This window comes from Macaca fascicularis, chromosome 1 (genome assembly GCF_037993035.2).
Source record: "Macaca fascicularis isolate 582-1 chromosome 1, T2T-MFA8v1.1".
Lineage (NCBI taxonomy): Eukaryota > Metazoa > Chordata > Mammalia > Primates > Cercopithecidae > Macaca > Macaca fascicularis.
The window spans coordinates 111,793,396-111,820,881 of record NC_088375.1 but is presented as its reverse complement, the minus strand read 5'-3'; the positions used below and the strand labels follow the sequence as shown (position 1 = coordinate 111,820,881).

Sequence of the window (27,486 nt, the reverse complement as noted above, 5' to 3'; positions counted from 1 at the left end):
CTGGCTTGCCCATCACCAGCCTAGAGACACCACCAGGAGCAGAATGCCAGAGGCCAATAGAGACCCCAACTTTGCAAGTCATGGGCGTGAGCGCTCTTGCCACTCAGGTTCCCAGAAGGAACCGCCTTGAGAGTGGGGTGTGGGGTCTGTGTCCTCCACAGGATTTACGAGGACGTGCCCCCAAAGCTGCTCGTCCCTCCACCCCCTGGGATGCCACAGAACACCCGCCAGCGAGTTTCTTCCCCAGCGCCCACGAAAGGTGGGCTGCGGGTGGCAGCGGCAGGCGAAGAATGAGCGCACGGAACTTAGGTCCCCGCAATGCACGCCCCCCCACCCCCTCTCACGCAACAAAACTTGCCACGGCCTTGCCTTGACCCAGCTGTGCACCTGCGGGTCTCGGATCACCGCCCTCCCAGCCTGGCGCGGCGCCCTGAACCTCGGAAATGCTGGGTGGACTTTGCCATAACTTCCCATCAAGACTGCACCCGGCAGCCGAGCGGCCGCGCCTCGGCCCAGCTCCTGGCGCAGCACGTTGCCCGTCCAGCGTTCCCAAAAGCACCGCGCTCACTCAGAAGCTCAGGCAGCCTCGCCACCCTCACCTACTCCTCCCAGTACCGCTGCTGCCTCAACCGCCACCTAACCCCTCGCCCGCGGCCCACTGGCTCCTCAGGGTCCCGCTTGACCGCGTCGAGAACCCAAGGTGCAGGCACCGCAGGGCCTTAAAAGGACCCGGTCACCTCTACCGCACAAAGGTTGGAGCAGGTTAGGGGCCACGCGGGCCAAGAAAAGGAGTAACCCAGGGGATGCACTGAGTGCAGCGGGGACCAGGAAATCCCTCTCTCCCCTCCGCCTCTCTTTCAAAGCACCAGCACTCCACCCTGCAAATCGCTGATTTCCCTGGCCACTTGAACCGCCCATGCCAGGTTAAAGAGGCAGGAGACACACCCCTCGGGAGGGCCCGGAGGGACCCAGCGCCTAGGACTGCAGGCCTGGTGCTGCCTCACCGCCCCCGAGTCTGACTTCCAGGCCCGGGCACGCGGTGCAGACGCCCAGGTTTCAGAAGTCAGCCCCCAGCTCCGCTGAGAGGTGAACAATAACAAACGTGTCAATGGCACTTGTAGTTATTTTTCTAATTTAAATTTAGACCAGATTGTGCACATGGGATTCCCATGAAAAAAGCCTTTGAGAAAAATAGAAACCTTTTTTTCCAGCAAGATTAGGAAATACCAAGAAATAGGAAGTAAAGCCACGCTATCCACGAAGCTAAAAACTTTGAAAGCTTGAAATTTCATCTAAGGCAAATGTTTGCATAACTTTAGGGCATGCCATTATTTAAAGTCAATTTCAATTAACAATTTCATTGCAACTGAATCCATCTTGTATAAGAAAACTAAGATACATCCCTGATACTCTACCTCACCCCTCCTATATTCCATCCATCAGCAAATCCTACTGGTTTTTACCTTCCAAATTTTCCTTGAATCTGTCCTCTTCTATCTCCTCCATCACCACCCTAGTCTAGGTTACCTTCACCTGGGGAGTGGAGGTGGAGGGACTACTGACCTAGTCTCCTTGTGGTTTACCCATATCCCCTTTATCACCTCTCTAATCTCAACACAACAGGCAGAGCGGCTTTTTCAAAATATAATGTGACCCTGTCACTTCCCAGCCCAAACCACTTCAACACCTTCCCATTCTCTTAGACAAAACCTCCTAACTAACCAAGCCCTGAATGGCCAGGCACCTTGCCCACTTCTCCATCTCTTATCACTACTCAGACCAGTTCCATTCTGTTCTCTCTGCTCCAGTCAAACTGGCCTATTTTAGTCCCTATTTACCAGCTTCCTGGCCTCCACAGGCTTTTGCTCATGCTTTACTCTGTGCCTGGAAGGTTCTTTTAACCCCTATCCTTATGAGAACAGCTGTAGTCTCCACCTCTGAAAAGCACCTTCTGACCTCCCTACAATGGTCCCTTACTCCCATCACACTGCATGAAACTACAATCGGGTGGTTATTCTGGGGAATTTTTTACTATCAGCTACCTAAGCCCAGGATTTGGTTTTGTTTGGCTCATGGTTTGTATTTCCACATTTGTTAAATATATATTTGTTCATAAATGAGAAAGACAGATGGTAGAAGTTGAAGTAAATTTGGCATAAAGTCAGAGAAAGGTAAAATGTCACAATCTGACATTTGGAGTCAGAATGTAGAAACTTCAGTTATACTAAAACTGATTTTATATCATTTTAGACTGGGTTGTCACAGGATGCTTTGGGTAACCTTTTAAACTGAGTTCTCAAAGAGCCTTGTATAAACACCTGAATTAATAATGATAAGCCATGGGATGGTCCACATAAAACTGATAACATTGGTTGCTTCAAGAGAGGAAGACCGAGCCAGGCACAGGGGCTCATGCCTGTAATCCAAGCACTTTGGGAGGCCAAGGCCTGCAGATCATTTGAGCTCAGGAGTTTGAGACTAGCCTGGGCAACTTGGTGAGACCTTGTCTCTACACAAAATACAAGCAAAATTAGCCAGGCGTGGTGGCAGGCACCTGTAGTCCCAGCTATTTGGGAGGCTGAGGTGGGAGGATTGCTTGAGCCCAGAAGACTGAGGCTGCAGTCAGCCATGATTATGTCACTGCACTCCAGCCTGGACGATAGAGTAAGATCCTGTCTCAAGAAAAAAGAGAGAGAGAGAGAGAGAGAGAGAGAGAAATGAAGACTGGTGACTGGTGGCAACTGGTGGGAAGGAGATTTTTACTAAATGCCCAAAAGGTTTAAAATTGTAACTTTTTAATTTTAAAGTCTGTGAAGATAAATGACACAAAGGAGTGCATGCCTTCCCATTTATTTGAAATTCTAGAAAGGGGAAAATTAATCTGTGATGAAAAAATCATAACTGGTTCCAGCTGGCAGGGGATTGACTGGGAAGGCACATGAGAGAAATTTCTGGTTGGTAAAAATGGTCTCAGTCTTGATAGGGATATGAGTTATGTAAGTGTATTCATTTGTCAAAAAAGTACAGTTAACATTTCAATGAATGTAAATTTTACCTTAAAAACTATAAGAATAAACACACATTTAAAATCTACTAGCTAACACCTAATTGAGTACTAAATGTCAATGGGTATTGGCCCAGGCTATACATACACGATTTCGTTTAGTCCTCATACCGTCCTCATGGGGTAGGTATTATTGTCATAACCCCTTTGCATATGAAGAAGCCAAAATGTAGTAAATACCACATAACTTGCCTCGATTTATACCCCTGGCAAATGGTGGAAGAGCTTTAAACACCATCAGTCAAATGCCAGAAGTTGTTAAACATTAGACCCCACAGCACTTCTCTGAAATTATGATATTTTTGGTGTGTGTATATATATCTCATCTACTAGATCAAGAGCTTCACAATGATTGAAATCATAGTTTGTCTTTTTGTTTGTTTGAGGTTTATGTTTTTATTTTATTTCATTATTTTAAAGACTGAGACTCGGCCAGGTATGGTGGCTCATGCCTGTAATACCAGCACTTCTGGAGGCCAAGGTGGGTGGATCACTTGAGGTCAGGAGTTCGAGACCAGACTGGCCAACATGGTGAAACCCATCTCTCCTAAAAATATGAAATTAGCCAGGCATGGTGGAACGCACCTGTAATCCCAGTTACTTGGAAGGTCAAGGCAAGAGAATCGCTTGAATCTGGGAGGTGGAGGTTGCAGTAAGCCAAAATTGTGCCACTGCACTCCAGCCTGGGCCACAGAGTCAGACTCCATTTCAGAAAAAAGAAAAGAAAAGAAAAGAAAAGACTGCATCTCAGTATGTTGCCCAGGCTGCACTTGGACTCTTGAATTCAAGCCATCCTCCTGCCTAAGCGTTTTGAGTAGCTGGGACTACAGGCACACACTATCATGCCCAATAATTTTGTCTTAGGTTTCTGTTTTTGTTTTTGTTTTTTTTTGAGCTGGAGTCTCGCTCTGTCACCCGGGCTGGAGTGCAGTGGCCGGATCTCAGCTCACTGCAAGCTCTGCCTCCCGGGTTTACGCCATTCTCCTGCCTCAGCCTCCCGAGTAGCTGGGACTACAGGCGCCGCCACCTCGCCCGGCTAGTTTTTTGTATTTTTTAGTAGAGACGGGGTTTCACCGTGTTAGCCAGGATGGTCTCGATCTCCTGACCTCGTGATCCGCCCACCTCGGCCTCCCAAAGTGCTGGGATTATAGGCTTGAGCCACCGTGCCCGGCCTAATTTTGTCTTAGGTTTCTAAGCAGTCCCAACACTGCACAGTAGCTGTTCAATGTATTTTGAGTGAATGATTTAAAACAAGCTTGGTGTTGATTTTATTGCTACTATTTATATTTACATATGTAATATTTATATCATATGCTTTTTATATATTTATATGTGTGTATGTATATAATTGGCACCAACTTAGCATTGCTGTGCTTAAGTGCCTGCCATGTATCTCAAATGAATAGGCCTGAGGAGAGAAGCTGGTGTTATTAGCGCTGACCCTGCATCACTAATCCTGATTTACCCCTTTCTTTCACTCACCCTGAGCACATCAATTTATTTGGCGAAAGAGTTTACACTTTAACATCTCACTGAAATAGCTCATTCCAAAGAAAGAGCTAATTCTAACCTCTCACAAGTGCTTGAACATTTGCATAAGGGAAATTTCACTGTGTGAGTTTCACCCAACACCACCTGTGCTCCAGCTCCTGCTACTCTACTGCTCATACTGCGGAACTCCACAGGTGGAGTACAAGATGGAGGATGCAGGGTGCAGTGCGCAGAGGCATCCTCCTCAGAGAGAGTTTTATTTGCAGTAAATTCAGTGTGCAACAGGCAAAGCAACGAGGAGTCAAGGTGAGGCAGGAGAACAGCAGAGGGAAGTGCAAGTTGGATAAAGGGTGAACTGAGTAGGAGCAGAAGCAGGATAAAGAGGTGGGTAAGCCTAGAAGAAAACCTAGGCAATACCATTCAGGACATAGGCATGGGCAAGGACTTCATATCTAAAACACCAAAAGCAATGGCAACAAAAACCGAAACTGACAAATGGGATCTAATTAAACTAAAGGACTTCTGCACAGCAAAAGAAACTACCATCAGAGTGAACAGGCAACCTACAGAATGGGAGAAAATTTTTGCAATCTTCTCATCTGACAAAGGGCTAATATCCAGAAACTACAAAGAACTCAAACAAACTTACAAGAAAAAAACAAACAACCCTATCAAAAAGTGGGCGAAGGATATAAACAGACACTTCTCAAAAGAAGACATTTATGCAGCCAACAGACACAAGAAAAAATCCTCATTATGACTGGCCATCAGAGAAATGCAAATCAAAACCACAATGAGATACCATCTCACAGCAGTTAGAATGGTGATCATTAAAAAGTCAGGAAACAACAGGTGCTGGAGAGGATGTGGAGAAATAGGAACACTTTTACACTGTTGGTGGGACTGTAAACTAGTTCAACCATGTGGAATACAGTGTGACAATTCCTCAAGGATCTAGAACTAGAAATACCATTTGACACAGCCATCCCATTACTGGGTATATACCCAAAGGATTATAAATCATGCTGCCATAAAGACACATGCACACATATGTTTATTGTGGCACTATTCACAATAGCAAAGACTTGGAACCAACCCAAATGTCCATCAGTGATAGACTGGATTAAGAAAAATGTGGCGCATATACACCATGGAATACTATGCAGTCATAAAAAAGGATGAGTTCATGTCCTTTGTAGGGACATGGATGAAGCTGGAAACCATCATTCTCAGCAAACTATCGCAAGGACAAAAAACCAAACACCACATGTTCTCATTCATAGGTGGGAATTGAACAATGAGAACACTTGGACACAGGAAGGGGAACATCACACACTGGGGCCTGTCGTGGGGTGGGGGGAGGGGGGAGGGATAGCATTAGGAGATATACCTACTGTAAATGACGAGTTAATGGGTGCAGCATATCAGCATGGCACATGTATACATATGCAACAAACCTGCACGTTGTGCACATGTACCCTAGAACCTAAAGTATAAAATAAAAAAGAGATGGCTGAGCAAGAAGCAAGATAAGCAGAAGTTGAGCAGCGAAAACAAAAGTGAGATGGAGTAGTGCGTAAAAGCTTATGGTTGGCAGGATCCAGAGCAAACCAGTAAGGGGCAGCTCCTCAGAGACAGGCATGGGTATGAGAGAAAAAGTAGCCTTAAAATGACCCCATATGATAATCAGCTCATTAAAGCTAATGCATATGGACCACATATCACGGGTGTACTTAAAATTATGGGATGGAGGTGACCCGGAAGCACACCGGGGCCAAATAACTAAGCAACCCACCTATCAATCAGAAGGCACATGCTGGGTAGAGATTAGGCAGCTCCAGGAACAGGAGAAAAACAAAACAAAACAAACAAACAAAAAAAACCATATAAAATACCCAAAGCCCAAAGTTCACCAAACTGACGCTGATCTCATTTTGCAGAAGTTATCCCATTCTCCCCTCTCTGAGACTGTTACTGTGCTCAATAAGTCTCTTGCTGCTTTGCTATGTGTGTGCGTGTCACGTCCAATTCTTTGTTCCAGACACCAAGAACCTGGGACTTCACAACACCAGCCGGTAACAAAGATATGTAAGCTTGGGAGGGAGGAAAGAAAGAAGGGAGCAAGAGGAGATTCAGACATGAGATGCATTCACCCTATGAGGTGAACCCCGGTCTCCAGCGTGGGAGTTGACAATTCTATTACTGAACCAGCAATGCTCCATGTGGTATAACCTCTCATTTTTGTTTGTTTGTTTTGCTTTGTTTTTTTTTTAAAGGAGAATCTCTAGTGCTACAGGCAGGCATGAGGGGACAGGGAGGGTGGAGGTGGGAAAGTTCTGTAATAGGCTTACACAGATGTCTTTGGAAAACAGAGCTAACAAAGCAACAGGCACTTGAAGCAAAGGCCTGCCCTAAACCTTCCACTGTGTGCCAAGGGAAGACATTTTGGAGTTTCTCTCTTGTGTAGATCTCTGTAAGGCACAAAAGTTTGGATGACAGTCATTTTGATTCTTAGACTTTACTAGATACTCCAAAGACACATCTGAGGAGAAAAGCTCTGGGTCCCTGGGATGACTGTGCCACTCGACACAGCCTCCTGGAGTGGCCAAAGAGAGTGTGGTTAAGAAAAGAAATATTGGAGTGAATTTTCACTCACTTCCACTTTTGTAGTTTTCTTAAAAGCATGAGTTTAGAAACAAGATACTTGGCTTTTTCAAATGACTCGAAAGAGGTGTAGATGAAGAGAAGCTCGATCATCCCACAGATCTTCCGGAGTAACCTGGACACATCCCTAAATCTCCAGTTCCTGGGTCCTTGAAAGCCGGTTTGTCTCAAGGTTGGGAGGAAAGGGTTTGGAAAGCACCAAGTCAGGGGTTGGCAAAAAGATTACCTCATCAGTGAGGAAATGAAATTTCCAGAAGTTTTCCCCAGATCTGGGACCAGAGACAAAGGCCTGGGTGAATTTCCTATGCAAACTAAGGAAAAGGGAAGCCTGTGGAGGGATATCCATGTAGAGATGAAGGACGCGGGGCAGACAGTCTCACGCAGAGGTGTGCCCAAACACTTAGTTACTTAAGCTCGTCAACCACCTTGTCATCAGTGCCTTCCGTGGGTCCATCGGTCTTCCGGGAGGGATTCTGTGTTCCTGGTATTGTGTGTCAATAAGTGTTAGCCTAATATTTGTATTTTTAATGAGAGAAAACAAACTACAGAATTGGTGAGTTTTGCTTTTTTTCTGGTTTTGCTTTATACCGCTTGGATGCTCCTTCCAAAGGATTCTGATCTGAGGGGCATTGGGGTGTGACTATGGTAGACAAGGGAGGGTTAATTCTCATCCAAAAATCTTTGGCGGATTCCCTTGCTCTCCTGCTCCCCAGTCCAACAGTAGTTTAAAACAGAAGATCGACATTTGGAGAGTTATTTTTCTCTGCATTCTAAAGATAAACTTGACTTATTCAATTCCAAAAGTTTCCTTATTCTGAGGTTGTCTTTCTATATTTTGAGTATAAATCCATGGTCATACTATGTTGGACCCACCAAGGTTCTTCTCTTCCCTTGTTTATTTGTAAAGTCTCTTTGTAATCTCAGAATTTCCCGAGTAAACTGGGAACTGTTATACATAATTCTGTGTTTTTGAGCATTCTTTGTAAACAGGAATCAGGATTGGGGGTGGGGAAGGAGGGAGGAGTAGGAGTGCTGATTTGTGGAATGGAAAATCATACATTATTTCTGTGATGGCGCAAAGGTTTTAAAAACTCTTAGCGTCCCCAGATTTCCCCTTACACTGTTTGCTGAAGAAAATTATGTTCTTGACTCACTTCCTTACCCTCTCCTGGCAAGGGAAAGGGTCCCTTCCTGCCTCAGGGTCTCTGTCCTCCTGGGGTTAAGAGACGTGCATCCAACTCCCTCTCCAAGTGCTGGAGAGGAGGGTAGGTCTTTCCCACGGGCTGGGGGCCTTGCTGTCCCAAGGAAGACCGGGGAGGAAGAGGAGGCAGAGGCGGAAGAGGAAGCCGGCTGAGATGTGTGAAGCAGCTCTTGGCCACAGCGGTAGGGAGAGGGAGCGCGGGACCCAGGAGCCTCCATGCGGAGCCAGGCCTCAGGAGCAGCCGCCTTGTTCCTGGAAGGGGTGTCTCCCTCCATCTTGTCTCCAAAGACTGTAGGGAGACCTTCTTACCCGGTGGGAAAGACACGTCTCCCATGCTTTCCCACCGCGGACGCCTTGTGTCCCTTTTCCTGCAAGTGTCTGACCGCCAGCCTGAGGGGCCTGGGGTTGCAGCAGTTCCACACTGGGTGGAGGCTGCCTGCTCGCAAGCCAAGAGCCGCGCTGGGAGGCCGGAGTCGGGAAGTCGTGTGCAGGCCTGAAGGAGACCCAAGCTCTGGGTCGGGCTTTTTTTTTTTTTTTTTTTTTTTTTTGCCAATAGCCAAATTCAGGGTGTAAAACACAGAGCTCACATCTGACTGTTCGTGAGCTTCAGTGAGAACAACAAGAACGGCCCTCCAGATCCCTAGGAGGGCAGCGAAGGGTCTCTGGCTGTGACATCCGCGTTGGCGGTGAGCCACGACATGTCAGAAGAGAGTGTGAACCCAGCCCCCGGGTAGCATGAACACCACCGCAGACTAGGGCTCGGCGTGTGGGGAAATCGCAGGGGTCAGCGCAGCCGGAGTGCGGTGGACTAGCCTTGTTCAGGGAGAACCCCCTTCCTGATTATGGTCGGTCCCCCACCAGGTAAGGGGAGAAGAGAGACAGCACAGCCTCCTCTCCCCTAGCCGGACGCTCAGAGTCACCACCTTCCCCTCTGCTTGCCCGTCACCATTCTTCCAAACCCCTCTCTGCCAAAGATTCCACCGGCAGTCACCCACAGGACAACCCAGGCCTCCTTTCAGCAGCGGCTCCCGACTCGGACTCGCAGCCACCGGGCCCTCTCACCCCAGCGGTTCTGCGGGCGGCCTCTGCTGAGTCTGTGCACTTCACCTCCCTGGCTCCCGCTCTCCTCTGAGCTTACATTGAACACGGGGTTCGTCCCAACCCTTCTTGGGAGTACTGAATGGAAAAGGGGGAGCGTGCGCAGTTGCTTGGTAGAGTGTGACAGACACTGCGGGATTTGACTGTGGTACCATCGCTTTGACGTCGTAGTGATTTTTACACCTGCCTTCTGCTTAGGGCACCAGCCACACTTTTCCATTTGTGTCGACTCCACCTGCTGTCTTTGTTGGAACATCGCTCCCCTCTACAGCTAAATCAACAAACTGGCGGTCCTGGAGGACCTCACCCGCCGCTCACGCCCCTCCCAACCTCGCGGACATCTCCGGTCGCCTCTTCCTAAGGCCTAAGAAGCACAACTACTAACGGAGGTGAGGAGGCTCAGCTGACCGATTGTGTCAGCTGACAATGTGTGGCACGCACAAACGCCGCAGCTTGGCTTAGCCTCTCTCTTAGTTATTTGCAGCTCAGCCCAATCGGCGCCTCCAGGACGGCGGAGGCGGCAAAGACGGTGGGCTTCTTGGGTGCAGCTCCACCAGGGCAGGCATCCCTGCACGGCGGTGTACACCCGAGGGAGACGCTCTCTAAAGCCCCTTCTGCGGATGACGGACACGGAGATAAATAAGAGCGGTGTGTCATGAGAGGCCGTCCACCAGGACTTGCCCTCCTTCACCAGGGTTTGCACCTCGCAGCCAGACTGTTCTGCCTCTGGCCCTTGGAGCAAGCCGGCTGACAGCGGAGTAAAAAAAGATTCCTGCGGGTGGGCGGTCAGTGCAAAACAATTCCCTGACCAGTAATCGCACCGCGGGTGCGGTGGTGGAAGAGCTGAATCCTAACCACTAGACAAGCAGGGGCGCACGGAAGGGACTTTTTCAAACTTCTTGCCATATTAGTGATTGTTTCCCTGTGCGCTGGGAGGACTTGGGATTTGTGGGGGTCGTTGGTCGCTCCTGCAGTCGTCTCACAAGGCTTTTCCCTCCTTCCTTTCTCCAAAAGAGAAGCCCGCAGGCGACGCACCCAGCACTCGGCGAGGCCCGCCAAGGCCACGAGTCCCGAGTCCTGGAGCGAGTTGCAGCGTCCCGGCTGCACCTGACCACTGACCTAGAGATGTGCCTTTGCGAAGCGGCAGCGGGTGGAGAAACAGTCAGAGTTCCCTCTGACGCTGGAGTTTTTTCCTCAGATCCAAGATCCAATTGGGCGCCAATTCGTGATTTCCCGTCAGCCAAGTGCGTGGGCATTGATCTATAGGCGAGATCTCCACCGTGGAATGGCTACTGCGGGGTGAGGGAGGGGCCTTCCGGTGTCCCCAGACACCCAGGCCTGGCAGGACAGGTAGGGGAAACCAGCTACTCACTTTGGTCCTGTCCAGAAGGGATCCCTTTCTGATGGGAAAGAAAGGCGGCGAGTTCTGTCCTGTTGAGTAAGCGGAAGAGAGATCAAAGGGAAGAGAAGAAAAATCCTGTGAGGTTTCAGGATCTAAAATTAACATGAAGTCGACATAACCTCCTCTGGAGGCTGGCGTGGTGAGTCCAGTCCCTATCTTCAGTTTGTCAAAGTGGACAAAGCCAACGACAATGGCCAGTACCAGCTACTAGGCATCCCCAGTCTTACCAGTTGGTGGTACTGGAGCTTCCCTATCCAGGATTTCAAGGGATTTCTAGGGTACCACTAAACAGCTTTTGTTGTTCCATCTGTTCTTATTTGAAGAAAGGGCCGATCTGTTGAGAAGCACATAGGAAAACCATTTCAGTAAGAGTATAGCAACTGTTGCTGAGACTGTCACATTCCCCCTCCTCCTCCTCCCTCTTCCTAGAAATGTGCAATGAAAATTAATCCCCATGATGGGCCGGTTGTGCTTTCAATGCACAGTTGGCAGAACCTAAGGGAATTCTAGGATTCTCTGGGATGAATATTTGAAGTATAACACAGTCATGTTTATTCACACTTGCATTCCAAAAACACATTGGACAAACACATCCAGTTCACCTGTGCCAGACTTACAAAGATGGGAAAAGAAGGACTACATACAAACAAGTGAAAGACGTAATCGAATGGCTTTTAAACATCTGCTGTTTCCACTGAAGGTCTTCTTCTCTGGATACACCTACCCGTGTCTTCTCTTTCTCCAAATCAGACATTCAAGTGCCAGACCCTGAAATCAGTTTTCTGGTTCCAGCTTGTTCTTCCCCATTCTGTCTCGCTGCCCCTCCACTCTCTTCTTTCATATGCAGGAAAGGTCAGCTCTCCCTCACTTTCTAATTTGCAATATCCCACTCAAAGAATGCAATGACCAGCATCAAAAATTAGACACCATCCATGGGACTCCTCTGTCTTAGTTGGAGCTTCTATAACAATGTACCATAAATTAGGTGGCTCATCCACAACAGACATTTCTCACAGTTATGGAGTTTGGAAGTCTAAGATCAAGGTGCCAGCATGGTAGGATTAGGGTGAGGAACCTCTTCCTGGTCGTAGACTGCCATCTTCCCACTGTATCTTCAGGTGGCTGAAAGAGGGGGAGAGAGCTCTCTAGTGTCCCTTTTATAGGGGCACTAATCCCACTCAGGAGGACTCCACCCTCTGTATCAAATTATCTCCCAAAGGCCCCTTGTACTAATTTTAACACATTTCCTGGAGTGGGTGGGGGAAGGTCAGGGTTTCAACCAAGGCATTTTGGGGGGACACAAACATTAGGTCTCCTGTGATCTTTCTAGAAGAAGAAGAAATTAAAACTGACCCAAAGCTTCAAAATAAAGAAAACTTTTTCTAAGATTTTGAAAGGCCTGAAACATGAGCTTCCTCCCAACCCACCCAATCACTAAAATCTGGACTCTGTGCTGAGTGTTGTGGACTTTTTGTGTGTTCATCCTCCCTGCAGGCAACTGAAGATTTATTCTCTCCAGAGGGTAGAAGAGAAGATCTATTGGGAGAACCCACCCCCAATATTTCAATGTAGGTTCTTTCTATTTTCCATAAGTGTCAGCTGACTGAGAAATAAAGAGAGACAGTATGAAGAGAGGAATTTTACAGCTGGGCCACCAGGAGTGACATCACATATTGGTAGGACCGTGATCCCTGCCTGAGTCTCAGACCAGCAAGTTTTTAATCAAGGGTTTCAAAAGGGGAGGGGGTATAAGAATGGAGAGTAGCTACAAAGATCACATGCTTCAAAGGGCAAAGAGCAGAACCACTGATAAGGGTGTAACAAAGTTCACATGCTTCTGAGGGAACAGGGCAAAGGGCAAAAGCAGAACCACTGATAAGGGTCCAACAAAGATTACAGGGCAAAGGGCAAAAGCAGAACCACTGATAGGGGTCTATGTTCAGTGGTGCATGTATTGTCTTGATAAACATCTTAAACAACAGAAAAAAGGGTTCCAGAGGAGAGAATCGGTCTGACCACAAATTTACCAGGGCTGAGTTTTCCCCCACCCTAGTAAGCCTGAGGGTTCTGCAGGAGACCAGGGCTTATCTCAGTCCTTATCTCAACTGCACAAGACAGACATTCCCAGAGTGGCCATTCAAAGACCACCCCCGAGGGACGCATCCTTTTCCCAGGGTATTAATGTTAATACTCCTTGTTAGGAAAAGAATTTAGCGATAAGTTGCCTACTTGCATGTCCGTTTATAGGCCCACTGCAAGAAGGAAAATATGGCTCTTTTTGCCCAATCCCACAGGCAGTCAGACCTTATGGTTGTCTTCCCTTGTTCCACAAAAATCACTATTATTCTGTTCTTTTTCAAGATGCATTGATTTCATAGTGTTCAAACACACACGTCTTACAATCAATTTGTACAATTAACACAGTTATCACAGTGGTCCTGAGGTGACGCACATCCTAAGCTTATGAAGATAACAGGATTAAGAGATTAAAGTAAAGACAGGCACAAGAAATTATAAAAGTATTATTTGAGAACTGATAAATGTCCATATTAGGATAAAATCTTCACAACTTATGTTCCTCTGCTGCAGCTCCAGCCAGTCCTTCTGTTTCGGGTCCCTGACTTCTGGTAACAAGGATCCTTGGCCCCAAGGGGGGCAATCAGCATAGATGAGCGAAGACTTGCATCCCACACTGAAATGAAAGGGATGAAGTGACAGCATATCTTGATCTATGTGATGGTTACATGAGTTATGACCTATTTCAAAGCTTATTATGCTGTGTGAAAAAGAACAAAACCAGAGGACTTGCACAACCTGACATTCAGACTCACTCTAAGCTGTTATAAACAAGGCAGTGTGCAAGCGGCATTGGGAGACACAAATACTTCAACAGACTGACTTGGGACACCTGAAACTGACCCACAGCTATAAGGTTCATAGGTTTTTCATTTGTTTTTAAATTTCTTTTTGTTTTCTGAGAAAGGATCTCACTCTGTCATCCAGGCTGGAGTGCAGTGGCCAGATCTCAGCTCACTGCAAGCTCTGCTTCCCACACTAAAGTGATCCTCCTGCCTCAGCCTCCTAAGTAGCTCATACTACAGGTGCATTTAAGTACTCATGAGGTTTTGCCATGTTGCCCAGACTGGTCTTCAACTCCTGGACTCAAGAGATCCACTGGCCTCAGTCTCTCACAGTGCTGGGATTACAGACATGAGCCACCATGACTGGTCACTGGTTTTCAATACAAGCCATTCAATGGGGCAAAGGAAATAGTGTATTTACAATATTAAGAAGTTTTCTGGTGATCAGGACATTAGCAGATGCTAAGCTTGCTGTGGTCAGGAGATGAATTTGATATGCCATAGATTTAGAAATTAAAACAAAACCAGAAAGTTATTGGAAGAGAATGTAGCAGAATACATTTCTGCCTTAAGAGACAACAGGAAAAAATAAAGCAAAGTAGAATTTCACCAAAGTTATCAACCTCTGCTCATCAAGAATCACCATGAGAAAGTGAGAAGGTGAGCCAGAGACTGGGAGAAGATAATTGCACTATGTTTACCTGAAAAACAAAACAAAACAAAACAAAAAAACCTCAAATCTTGAATGTAGAGAGTACTTTTTAGAAATCAGTAATAAAAAGCCAACCCAATTGAATTAGGGAAATTGCTTCGATAGCCTCTCTTTGCAAAGAAGGATTGCTAAATGGTGAAAGGCATTAGTAAATTTGCTCAACAGCATTATTCATTAAAGGAAACACAAACTGAAGCCACGACGTGGTACCATTTTACATCCACCAGAACGGGTGTATTTAAAAGACAGTAAACACCACATGCTGTCAAGGGTGTGCAGCCAGTGGAACTCTCCTTGCTGGTGAGAAACCATTCTGGAAGAAACCATTTGGCCATTTCTAATAAAGTAAACATTACACCTACCCTATGACCCAACAATTCCAGTACTTGGTATTCCTCAAGGGAAATGAACGCATGTGTCCACAAAAAGACTCATGCAAGAAGAATCTTCGTTCATCTTGTCCAGCAAGTGGAATGTGTTTCTTATCAGCAGGAGTAGAAGTTGGAACACTTCTGGTCACAGTCTTTTGGTATCAGAGTCACCAAGGAAAATACAATGTAATCAAGCACTTGACGGAAGAACAACGCATTATTCACACAGAGAGGAGACAGAGCGGGGTATGGGCTCCGCTTCAGTCGTGGGCGTTGGTTCCCCATGGCCAGCAGGTCCCTCCATTTGGCCTGCACACACAGCCTCTTGAGAAGCAGAAGAAAGGGTCCTGCCCCCTCCCCTCAGCGGGGGGCGGAGGGGTGGGAGCAGATACAACAGCTGACCAGGTGCCAGTTGATGCACATGTTTAAGTGGAATAAAGGGGTACACACTAAGTCTGATCCAGGGAAGATACTCCCACACAAGGAGGTGAGTCCAGCACAGGCTGTGAAGACTCCTTGTCTCTTGGGAAGGAAGTGCTCCAGGCCCAAGGCCCATTTCCACCAGGCAGAGTGGAGGTGGAAAGACTCCTGGCACGAGATTGTCTTTCCCCACACTTTCCTGTTGGCATACAAACTTGGCCATGGGCTCGGAGACAAGCCACTGTAGGCCACAACAAACAGTTTCGAGTTTAAAGTCATTAAAAGCTTGTCATTTCGTGTGTAACAGCCCCAGTGACTGGAAAACAGGTTCTGATCACACCATTACCTTCATGTAAGCCACCACCAACAAGGCTGATTGGGTTATTTGCTCTGTGAGGCTCAGAGACAGGACGGTGCAAGTCCAGGGTTTCCCTTGGACTCCTCCCCAGGTTGATGAAGCTGTCAGGTGAGGTCTCTTTTCCTTCCCCTGACCTGCTCCCAGTAACCGGAAAAACGGTTCTGAGCACACCATTGCCTCCTTGTAAGCCACCAACAGGGCTGAGTGTGTTATTTGCTGTGTGAGTCTCAGAAACAAGACAGAGCACGTCCAGGGCTTCCAGCAAAAGGGTACAGCTGACTACCTGGCCAAACAACGCTGCCATGACTCGGATTCGAACCGAGGTTGCTGCGGCCACAACGCAGAGTACTAACCACTATACGATCATGGCGAGCCACAGGCCAAGTGGTGATGTCTGATTTTGCTCTAGTATCTTTGACCTCAATAGATTTTGATTATTAGGTAGATTTCTTCCCAGACAGCCACAGGTGGCTCGCGCTTTTCTTTCTTGCCGCTCTGCTTTTCCCTCCCTTCCTCCCAATCCTCATACGTGATGAGAACAATTCTCATCTCTTCCACTCCAACCTGGGCCTCCCTGCACCAGCCTCTCTCGAGGTGTCTCTCTGTCCTCGTCCGCACCTCCTCTGCTTCTCTCCCGCCTCTCCGTATTTCTACTTTTCACCCTTCCTTTCTCCCGCCCCACCGAGGGAAGCCGAGGTGAGAGAGGGGAGCGCAAGCAGTGTAGAGAGTCAGGTGAAGGCGGAGCCAAGAACGGGAAGAGCCATCACTAGAGCCCACGGGGCGTTCTGCTTGCTTCCCTTGGGACCGACGCGCTCAGGCCCAGGGAGTCGCCAAGCCGGGCGTTTGCTGGGATGCCGGGTCTGACGCCTGCGAGGGGCAGGACGGGGCGAAGGCCATTCCGCTGCCCTTCCAGTTTCAGAATCACCCAATGTACGGGTTTCAACCGTAGCCGGCAAGATGCGCCTCTCCGGCTTTCCGAGGCTTTGGAGCCTGCACAATTTTCTACAAAAGGCGATGGCTCCACCTGACATTGGATGGGCGCTTGCTCTGCGTGGTGATACCAGAGCGACAGCCAACTGTTCCTGTGTTGCAGTCGGGTGGTGCACTTGCTTCCAAGTCTGGAGGTGGGTGGTTCGAGCCTGTTCTGTGGAACGTTTCCTGCATTTTAAAAATGCTTAAACCGCTGGCAACTTTCTTCTATCCAGCACATGATCTCATGGAAAGGCAGAGCGAGACCAACTTTACCCTCCTCTCCTCTGTGTCTCGAGTACGACATGAGGACGTAAATCAAGGTCCGCTAGGATTCTGGGATCTCTCTCTCTCTCTCTCTCTCTCTCTCTCTCTCTCTTTCCCCCTCTCTCTCTCTCGACGGAGTCTCGCTCTGTTTCCAGGCTGGAGTGCAGTTGCCAGATGTCGGCTCTGACTCTCTTGTTCAAGCAATTCTCCTGCCTCAGCCTCGGAAGTAGCTGGGCTTATAGGCACGCGCCACCACGCCCAGCTAATTTTTCTATTTTAAGTAGAGACGGGTTTCACCATGTTGGCCAGGGTGGTCTCCATCTCCTGACCTCGTGATTCGCCCGCCTCTGCCTCCCAAAGTGCTGGAATTACAGGCGTGAACCACTGCGCCTGGCGCTCTCTCTCTCTCTCTCTCCTCTCCCTCTCTCTTACTGTCATTTAGCCCTTTCCATACACTTTAGAAGTTAAATTGGTTCTGTGATTTTACTATTACATATAATGCTCTAGTCATTCTTGTACAGGCATTTTCAGTCACTGGTGTAAGTATTTCTATAGATAGAGGTGCAATTACTATAGGAAGAGCAATTGATCTATCATAGTGTTCACATGGTTTTTATATCATTCCATTCTCTCTCGTCTGTTGGCTTATTAGCTATAACTCTTTCTTTTGTATTTTAGTAATTGCCTTAGGGCTTAGAGCAAACCTTTTTAACTGATCACAGTCAACCTTCAAGTGATATTAAACCTCACCTGCTGGCCTTGAGGCTATTGCTGACATGGACTTTGCTTTTATGCATGTTATAAACCCCACAATCCATTGTTATTGCTTTTGTTTAAATGGTCAAATTTTTACAAAAGAAATTTACAAAATAAAAGAATACCTAGGACAGTTACCCATTTCTGGTGTTCTTCATTTCCTCGTGTAGATCTGGATTTTCATCTGGTATTGGATTCCTTCTGCCTGGAGGACTGCTTTGACGTTTCTTGTAGTGTGGGTCAGCTGGTAGTGAATTCGGTCAGCTTTTGTACATCTCTAAATGTCCTTATTTCACTTCCACTTTTGGGAATTTATTTTTTCTGGCATAGTATTCTAGGCTAACTTCCCCTGCCCTCAGTACCTTAAAGATGTTGCTTCTCTGTCTCCTCGCGTGCATTGCTGCTTCTGGTAGAGGCCGGCAAGAGCAGAAAGGAAACTGACACAATCCTCATCTTTGTTCCTGTGTATGTACAATGTCTTTTTCTTCTGGCCGGATTTGAGCAATGTTATTTTGATGTATCTAGGAGTGGTTTTCTTCATGTTTCTTGTGCTTCGGTTTCCTCAGCTCCTTGGGTCACTGGATTTGTAATTTTTGTTATGATTGAGAAGTTTTCAGCTATTGTTTCTTCAGACATTGGCCGGGCACAGTGGCTCACACCTTTGGGAGACCAAGTCGGGAAGTGTTGAGTGAGGAATGAAATTCAAGACCAGCCTGGTCAACATATTGAGACCCCATCCCTAATAAAAATAACAAAGAAAGAAAATAAATGTTTCCTTTCCTCTCTGCTCCTTCTCAGGGACTTCCATTACTCATAATTTAGACCTCTAAAGTCGGCCCTACAGTTCACTGATAATCATTTCATTTAAAAAAAAAAATCTCTTTTGTCTGTGAGTTTCATTTTGCATATTTTCAATTATTCATGGTTCCATGTGCCCTGATCACTTCTTCTGCAATGTCTAATCTGCTGTTAATCCTATCCAGCGAATTTATCATCTCTGATATCGTGGTTTTGGCATGATATCAGCTCACTGCAACCTCCGCCTCCCAGGTTTAAGTGATTCTCCTGCTTCAGCCTCCCAAGTACCTAGGACTACAGGCATGTGCCATGATACCCGGCTAATTTTTTGTATTTTGAGTAGAGACGGGGGTTTCACCGTGTTACCCAGGATCGTCTTCATCTCCTGACTTTGTGATCCACCTGACTCAGGGTCCCAAATTGCTGGGATTACAGTCGTGAGCCACCGCACCTGACTCCTTCCTTCCTTCCTTCCGTCCGTCCTTCCTTCCTTCCGTCCGTCCTTCCTTCCTTCCTTCCGTCCTTCCTTCCTTCCTTCCTTCCTTCCTTTCTTTCATGAGACAGGGTCTCATCCTGTAGCCCAAGCTGGACTTCAGTGGTGTAATCTTGGCTCACTGCAATCTCTGCCTCCCAGGTTCAAACGATCTTCCCACTGCAACCTCCTGAGTAGCTGGGACTACAGGCACACACCACCATGCCTGGATAATAATTTGAATTTTTTTGGTAAAGATGAGGTTTCGTCATGTTGCCCAGTCTTGTCTGAAACTCCTGAGCTCAAGAGATCAACCCATCTAGACCTCCCAAACTGCTGGGATTACAGGCACCTGTTTGTTTGCAGAGAGGAGTAGTGGGCAGACTTCATGCAGGAGAGTAATTCGGGCATCTGTTACTCGATTTTGCCGGGAGCCAAAAGCATCACTTTACACGTTCTTAGTTTGACTCCAACAGGTGTGCCAATTTATCTTCCAATACATTTTTCCAACTCAGTGAGAGAGCCTTTTCCTTCGTGCTCTTGCCAGCACAGCAAAGTTTCCATACATCAGTCTGATGTACCAGTGAGGGGGTGGTGCCCGCCTGACTTACCTAAGCAGGAGACGCAGCAGAAAGACATGGTGGACACTGACTGCCCAGAGATAATCTCTGGCACGTGTTCCACAGCTAAACCTCCAAGATGTTTAGAAAGTCTTCCAATAATTGTAATTGTTTTCTCTGGTGATTTACCTAACTGAATCCAGAGAAAGCTGGCTGGAGGGACCCTGAACTGCTTCTTGTCAAGAGGCTAATCAAATAGGAGAGGAAAGAATGGCTCCTTCTAGACATTTGTTCCTCTTCTCTTTTCTTTATGAATTGCATTCTGCTTTTGTTAAATGCAAACGATCTACAGACTGTTCTCCCTCCTAGACAAGGGTGCATTAGCACATTAATAACTACCTCTGTGTTATTCCTTCCTTGATGGTGTTTGTTTTGTTTTGTTTTTCTGTAAAACTCATCTCACTGGAGACAAATCTCTGGAGCCATAGGATCCTGCACCTGACCATGCTTCTTATGCAGACCTGGATCCTTGGAGTTATTGGCTCCCTTTGCCTTGGTTCTTTTGTTGACTCTCTTCAGCAAAACTGAACTCTGACTTCTACATCCTAATTCTGGCTCTTGGACATATAGGTGCTTTTGCTTCCTGACTCCTCCTCGACCCAGTCCAGCTGTTCCAACCTGTCCATCTGTGTCTGTGTGCCTGTGTCTGTCTGTCTGTCTGTCTCTCATACTCCAGGCTGCCCCTAGTATTACCCACTTTCTTCTCCTCCTCTTCAATGTTCAGGGTTTACCTTCCTCTCTACCTACAGAGTCCCACAGGCTGAGGGGGTGTCCCCTTACAGAGAGGGGAGCCCATTCCAGAAGGTGCCTCTAGACTTGGAATAAACCTTACAAAGAACACCCAGGTTTGAAAAGCTTTTTCTATCTTCCCATTACCCGAATTATTCAAAGGACTAAAAGTGGGAAGTCCAGTAGAATTCTTGATGTCTCTCAGAAACCTGCATTGGAACGCCTTCATTCACCGAGCATTGGGTGCTCACGAGGTGTGAAGCCTTGCTCTAGGTGAGTAGCTGCATGGTGAGCAAGTCCTGCCCCACTGAGCCCACATCTGGAGGCATCAAGAAGGGACTGGGCAGTGGGAACACAACCGGCTCGTGTCCTCCTCACGAGCGTTTCCCCATTCGGACACAGGGAATGCAAGCGGTGAGCATGACAAATTAAGCGTAGCGAAGAATGGGGAAGTGGGTGACTTCAGACCAGGAGGCTATGGTGGTCACGTGCAGTGGGGCCGCTTCTGATAGGGGAAGTGCAAAAGGAGGTGTGGGCCCGGGAGAATGTCAAGAATCTGGCATTCCTGCATCTTGCCCCCACTCTCGCAGCCTGACGTCAACTCAGAAATGTGCCCAACCACACGACTTCTGGCCTCCGTGTCATCACGCCCTCAGGCATCTAGAACCTGTGCAATGGCACAAAGAAGTGAGGGTGCAGCCGGGCGCGGTGGCTCAAGCCTGTAATCCCAGCACTTTGGGAGGCCGAGACGGGTGGATCACGAGGTCAGGGGATCGAGACCATCCTGGCTAACACGGTGCAACCCCGTCTCTACTAAAAAATACAAAAAACTAGCCGGGCGTGGTGGCGGGCGCCTGTAGTCCCAGCTACTTGTGAGGCTGAGGCAGGAGAATGGCGTGAACCTGGGAGGTGGAGCTTGCAGTGAGCTGAGATCCGACCACTGCACTCCAGCCTGGGCGACAGAGTGAGACTCCGTCTCAAAAAAAAAAAAAAAAAGAAGAAGTGAGGGTGCGCACCCTGGGGATGAGGGCATTTAATAATAGGTGTCTGAGGCAGATGTCCTCAGATTTCCAGGTGCTACATACCTCTTTGTGGAGCAATCAGGGCAGTCATCGGCAAAAAACTAAAGACTCATCCTGTTCCATGCAGAGGCCTAGTTAACCTTGTAACTATTCTTTTCGGACCTTCATTCTTCCACGTCCAGATATATGGGGTCTTTGTTGCCCATCTGCTTCAAGTGAGATGAGGAAAATCCTGCCTGAAGGCTTAAGGATTTGTTAGAAAAATAAATGCTGTTTACAAAAGGTGCATTTTAGGCAAAAGCTCAGTTCTGGAGCTCCAGAACCTGCCTATCCCAAGCCCAATACCCACCTCCTTCCTCTCCCTCCCTCCTCCTCACACCTGCCTCAGCTCATTCTTCAGGCTGCACATCTCTGAGAAGATGACAATCCCTAGCAGAAGAACAAGAGAACCTTGGACTCTTCTCTCCATGAAGCCGTAGACGCGAGCAGATAGCCTCATTCCGTGGCGGTGTGACTCTGAAGTCACTCAGGTTTTCTGTGCCTCCATTTCCGCATTGTAAAATGGGCCCAATAGGAATGGGTTTCTGAATGGGTTGTTCCAAGTTTAAATAAGACACGGCAGTAAAACATTGAACCCCTGCCCTGATGCATAGTAAACACTCCAAGAGCATTAGCCATTATTACTATCATCATCACCGGTGGCCTCATCGTGGCTATTATCATTATCTACATCCATCTTTGAAATAATTGCATATTCTTTTAGGGTATGGAGGGATTGCAACATACAACGTTTCCTAAGTGGTGAACATTTATTGTTACAAATATTGCTGCTAGGAACATATTTCTGCATTTTAATCATCACCTGTGTGATTCCTCTATCAAATCTTCCCACACAATTTGGGGATGTTGCAAAACGTGTTCCCTGACCGGGAATTGAACCCGGGCCGCGGCGGTGAAAGCGCCGAATCCTAGCCACTAGACCACCAGGGAAGAAGACAGGCACCCCGATCTCCATGTCAGAGAAAAAAAGAGAAGGTAAAGATTAACTTTCTAAGAGGAGGAGAGCCCAACTGAAAGTGTCTGTGACCCAAGCGGGCTGCAGGACTGCAGGGCTCCAAGCAGCCACTGCACAGCTGCTCAACACCTTTCACCTCTGCCAGCCTGGCCGCTGCCTTGGGCTGTATTGAGGCCAGGCCACAAGGAAACTGAGCGGTGTTCCATTCTAGCCTAGCTGTAGCACGGTGTGAGGCAGAGCCAAGCACTTGCTCTCTTTCTGAGCCTCAGTTTCCTTGCCACCAGAGTGCAGACTTGGCTCTCAGTGAGTGATGAGCCGAGTCCTTCTGGTTCCTGATCTCTGAGCTGGCTCAAGGGGCTCTACCGATAAAGACATGTGTAGGGGTCCCCTTTTGCCTCCAACTAGCTCTATTAGTAGAGCATGAAACTGAATTGAGCGGTCTTTGGCTCGAGCTCCAGGTGCAGATTTAGGTTCGTTTTCTTTTGTTCCGCCACGCAATTCAACCGGTTCCGCATCAGGTCGGGGCGCGAGGAAGCCAAGTGGCTTCACAGGAAAGACCTCCTTGGTTTCAGAGACATTGTAGCTGTCACCTTGAAATCTTCAGAAAGAAGATTTCGGCGATAGATGAGAAGACTGGAATTTTCTGGATCTAAAGCCAACATGACGTCCACCTGATTCGGCGCCCTCCTCTCCGATCCAGCTCACGGCGGGCAAACCGGGCCTGCTTCCTAGTACTCGGCAGGGTTCCAAGTAGTAATGGAACTCCTCCCGTGCTGCTTCTGGTCAAAGATGCAGCTAAGTTCCCCCATCCCACCCCTCTGTTCCCCTCCCCTCCGAAAGAAAAGAAAAGAAAAGAAAAAGAGAAAGAAAGAAAGGAAAGAAGGAAAAGAAAGAAAGAAAAGAAAGAAAGAAAGAAAAGAAAAGAAAAGAAAAGAAAAGAAAAGAAAAGAAAAGAAAAGAATCATTATGAAAGCCACCTTTCGTGTGTGAGGCGAACCTGCTGACCCTACTCTAGCTAAACGAGCCGAGCACCGCCCCTTGAGGATACATCCACGAAAATCTTGGGCGCCGCTTCGGGCAACTGCATATTGCTGCCTATGACAGATGAAATTCGACTGCATCTCCACATTTCCGCGCCTCCAGCAAATTACTGGCAAAAGGGAAGCACTTGCGATCCCTCAGGCAAGAAGACTGCAGATTGCGATAGCGCCGGACTGAGGGTTCCCCGCCTGCTCCGGAAATGAAGACCCTGGAGACCTATAACCAGGCTCAGGGATCCCGATTCTTTCCACGGGATATCCAGTCCAGAACTAAGCGCCGGTGTGCGGGATTCGCCAGGCTGACCCTCTCCAGGTCCCAGAAGCTGCAGCAGCCGGCAGGTTTTGATCTTCCGAGTCCCGGGCGCGCAGGAGTGTGGACCCCGCCTCGGGGCCTCATCCCTGGCGCCGGCCGTCAGGGCTCTCGGCTTTGACAGGGTACCGACCTTTCTGGTCCTCCCAGGAGCCGTAGGACCCTCCCTGCCAACCGTTCAACCGAGCCAAGGGGCCTCATCCCCGCGCTCAGTCCTCGCGGGCCCCCCACTCAGGGTGTCAACAGAGGTAGGTCAGGTGAGAAACCTGGATTTCTACACACACCTGGCTACAATGACATGGCGCCACTCCCCTTCCCCTACAGAAGCAGACTCAGAAAAAGGTAGTTAAAACAGGTTTCAATAAAATCAAGAGTCTGATAACATAATATCCAAAAGTCCAAGTTTCAATTGAAAATCATTCATTACACCAAAAACCAGGAAAATTTTATTCTGAATGAAAATAGACCAAGTCCAAGGCTAAAGGCAGAAGACTGATGTCCCAGCTCAAAGACAGTGGAGCCGAAAAACTTCTTTCTTAACCCTTAATACTGTTCAAGCTGTCCATGGGTTGGATGAGGCCCACTCACACTTGGGAGGGCAATCTGCTTCACTCAGTTTACTGATTCAAATGTCAATCTCCTCCAGAAACACCCTCAGAGACACGGTGAGAAATCACATCTAACCAAATATCTGGGCACTCCCTGGCCCAGTCAAATTGACACAAAAATTAACCTTCACAAATACTCTCAATAGAAGTGATTAACAAATGTAGCATCATGTCCTGCCTGTTTATCCCATGACAATTAATATATTCCAGCATAACATTGGCTTCCGTTCCCTGTTCCCTTACTGTAGCAACACGTCAAATGCGATGGAGCTCAGCCCCTTCTGCTTTGGTCAGTAGTTACAGAATAAAATCTGTTTTCACAGCTTTGACTAATGTCTGACTTTATCTTTGACAAAATAAATGCAAGCAATTGATTTTAGCGACATGGCACCTGCAAAGAGAGGCACAAACATGGCAGGAGAGCGAGGAATCATCTGACCCTTCTCATTTCATAGGCATCTATTCCTGCTTGGTGTTTATGAGCCTGAGACTGGGCTGGTCTGCCCTGGCGTATCACTCCATGGCTCTGCGGCAAGACTTGAATAGGCTGGTGGTGACATTTGGTGTGACCACAGCCACCTTCAAAGATGCCATTAAGGGTTCACAAGAAAATTAAAGGAAACATAGAAAAACTGATTTTGAAAGATATGGCCTCTATCACTTCCTCATACAGAGTGTGTGTGATATTGCTGTGTGATGTTAGTTGGACTGCAATTTGGCACAACACGTTTTCTAATAATTGGCAGTTTCTCACTAAGTTAAGCCTACCTGAAAAGGAAGCACACTTACTTGTATTGATTACTCACATTAAATGAACAATGCATCCACCAAGGCTTCTACCAAAAATGTTCTTATTAATCTCATATTTATACTAAGGAAAAACTGGGAACAACACAAATCTTCACCAATAGAAGAATATAATACTGACTGCTATATAGTCATAAAACGATCCCAGAAGTTCACTCGATAACATCAAAACCAGGAACCCACACTGGTGCCACTGATGGCAAAAAATCATGATATAAAAATGAGAGAGATGAGAGAGAGAAAATGTACTATAGCCATAATAGTGGGTAAAAGCCAAAGAGTTCAGTTTCTACTAATGATATTTGATAGAAGAACCAAAGGAACATGAGCCAATAGCCCTAAGGGTCCAGGTCTGCACAAGGTGCCTGTTGGGTGCAGGGTTCTGTTGACTCCAATGATGTATCTCAAATGGGCTAATTTTTATGGACATAACCGCTGCAGAAATCTATCAAAGAAAAATAAAGGGATAGCGATTTGCGTGTTCATTTACCATTGTATAGGAGGGAGAACAGGCATTAGATTGGTTTGGTCAAATAAAAGCAAAACCAAGATTTATGAAGAAAAGAGGAAAGGGGAGAAGAAAAAAAGCTTTGTGATTTTGCTCCCCTTGGATAAACGACTTGACAGAAAGCTGTCAAAGAGGTCACTGTGGCCCATCTTCTCCAGACCCACGTTACTTGGTCACAGAAAACAATTACAGATGTTGGAGGACTTTAAAACATCCTAGAAGTTTAGCAGCTCATCCTATGCCACAGAATATCTGTGTGTAATGTCCACCATGTCCTTCAGTTGTTCACCCCCTCAGTTGAGCCAGGAGGACACCTCTCCCCTCAGTGGAATATCATACATCGATGTGTAGGAAGTTTGTTGTGCCGGCAAGTAATGACAGAAGGGACATTGATAGAATTGGGAAACACATTGGAATATGATTTGCTACTGCTCCCATGGAAGATAAATTTGCAGAATGTACTCAAATTAGAAGCATTACATAAATGCTGTAATGTAAAACTGGCACATCCTGTTCTCTACACTACAGAAATATCTGCAGGAGTGACCAAAAATATTTGTACAAGAATAGTGGAGACTGCAGCATGAAAGTCATGAAACCCGCCTCATTTCAAAAACATCTCGAAAAGGGTTAAATCATGCACAAACAGAAGAAACGCTGTTTTCACAAACAGTGGTGAGGATCACCATGAGGCAGATTCTACCGATTCTACTGGTCACATTATCGATAGAGCAATCAGTAAACCCAGGCACATCCTGGGGATAGGATAGTACTGTAATAGGTCTCCTATTATTAAACAAGAAAATCTCGAGGCATTTTACTCCCCCAAGTCTTCCATGGGAGCAAAGAACATTTTTATCACACTAGAAGTGAGTTCCTGTCTGAAGTCTCTGGGATTCCTGAGTTTGACAGGTACAAGGCACCATGGCCCTTGCCAAGCCTCAGACCTAAGAAGGTGGGGAAGAGGACATGTGTGTCTCCGGATTAGGCTGGAGTTGATTGTGCATCAACAGAAACAACAACAACAAAGCCAGGAGTCCCTGGTTGGGCTCAGACCACCAGCCTTTCTGTTAACAGCCAAACGCGCTAATTGATTGTGCCTCAGAGACCGCTACTACTGATTCTGCCTGGCACTATATGCAGGGCACACTCACCAAACTCTCCCCATCCCTTCTGTCCTGAGGGCCTGCCCGGCAGGACGGAAAACCGGAGAGATTAGAGCGGTGAGTCGCGCTGATCACGTTGCACACCCGCGGGTTTGGAGATTCTGGAGCGGGAAGGACAGCTGAATGGCCTTCGTCTGCCCTGCCCCTCCCCCGTTTCAGAAGCCCCCGGAAACTCCCAGGGCCCGAGCCGCCTGGGGGCCCAAGGGAAGCTGAACGCCAGGTGGGCTCCCAGGATGGCTCTTCCCGTTCTTTGCGCCGCCTTCACCCAGTGAGGGAGCCCGTGCCCACCCTGCCCAGTCACTTTCGCGGCCGCTGCGAGCTTCCGCTGCCGTCTTCGGATCCTGTGTCCCTAGCGGGGCTCCACCAGGGCAGGGATGGTGGTGAGAGTCTTTCGTGGTCCCCTCGCGGGGAGCAGGGTCTGCCACTCACCAAGACTTACGACTAGGACTTGTCTAGTGAATGCATGGTCGCCTTTAGCTTTTAGTCCTTTGAAGAGTCCTGAGAATGTAAATCATGAACTGTTTTTCTATGGGGAAGTTTTTGTTTGTTTGTTTGTTTGCGACAGGGTCTCACTTGGTCGCCCAGGCTGGAGTGCCGTGGTGCAAACAAGGCTCACTGCAGCCTCGACCTCCCGGGGCCAATTGATGATCTTGCCTGAGCCCCCAAGTAGCTGAGACGACAGGGGCTCACCAGCACGCCCGGCTGATTTTTGTATTTTTTGTAGAGACAAAATTTCGACATGTTACCGAGGCTCGTC

At 47.6% G+C, this 27,486-nt stretch overlaps 2 non-coding genes and 1 pseudogene across 2 annotated transcripts; 1 reads left to right on the top strand and 2 right to left on the bottom strand.

The window, feature by feature from the left end:
• LOC102146482 (NBPF family member NBPF6-like protein) overlaps positions 1 to 27,486 on the top strand; it is a 138,161-nt pseudogene that overhangs the window by 44,658 nt on the left and 66,017 nt on the right.
• Positions 15,941 to 16,012, bottom strand: TRNAH-GUG (transfer RNA histidin (anticodon GUG)). Its single transcript has one exon. It is a non-coding gene; the product is annotated as a tRNA-His (tRNA).
• On the bottom strand, positions 22,194 to 22,265 carry TRNAE-UUC (transfer RNA glutamic acid (anticodon UUC)). The gene has a single exon. It is a non-coding gene; the product is annotated as a tRNA-Glu (tRNA).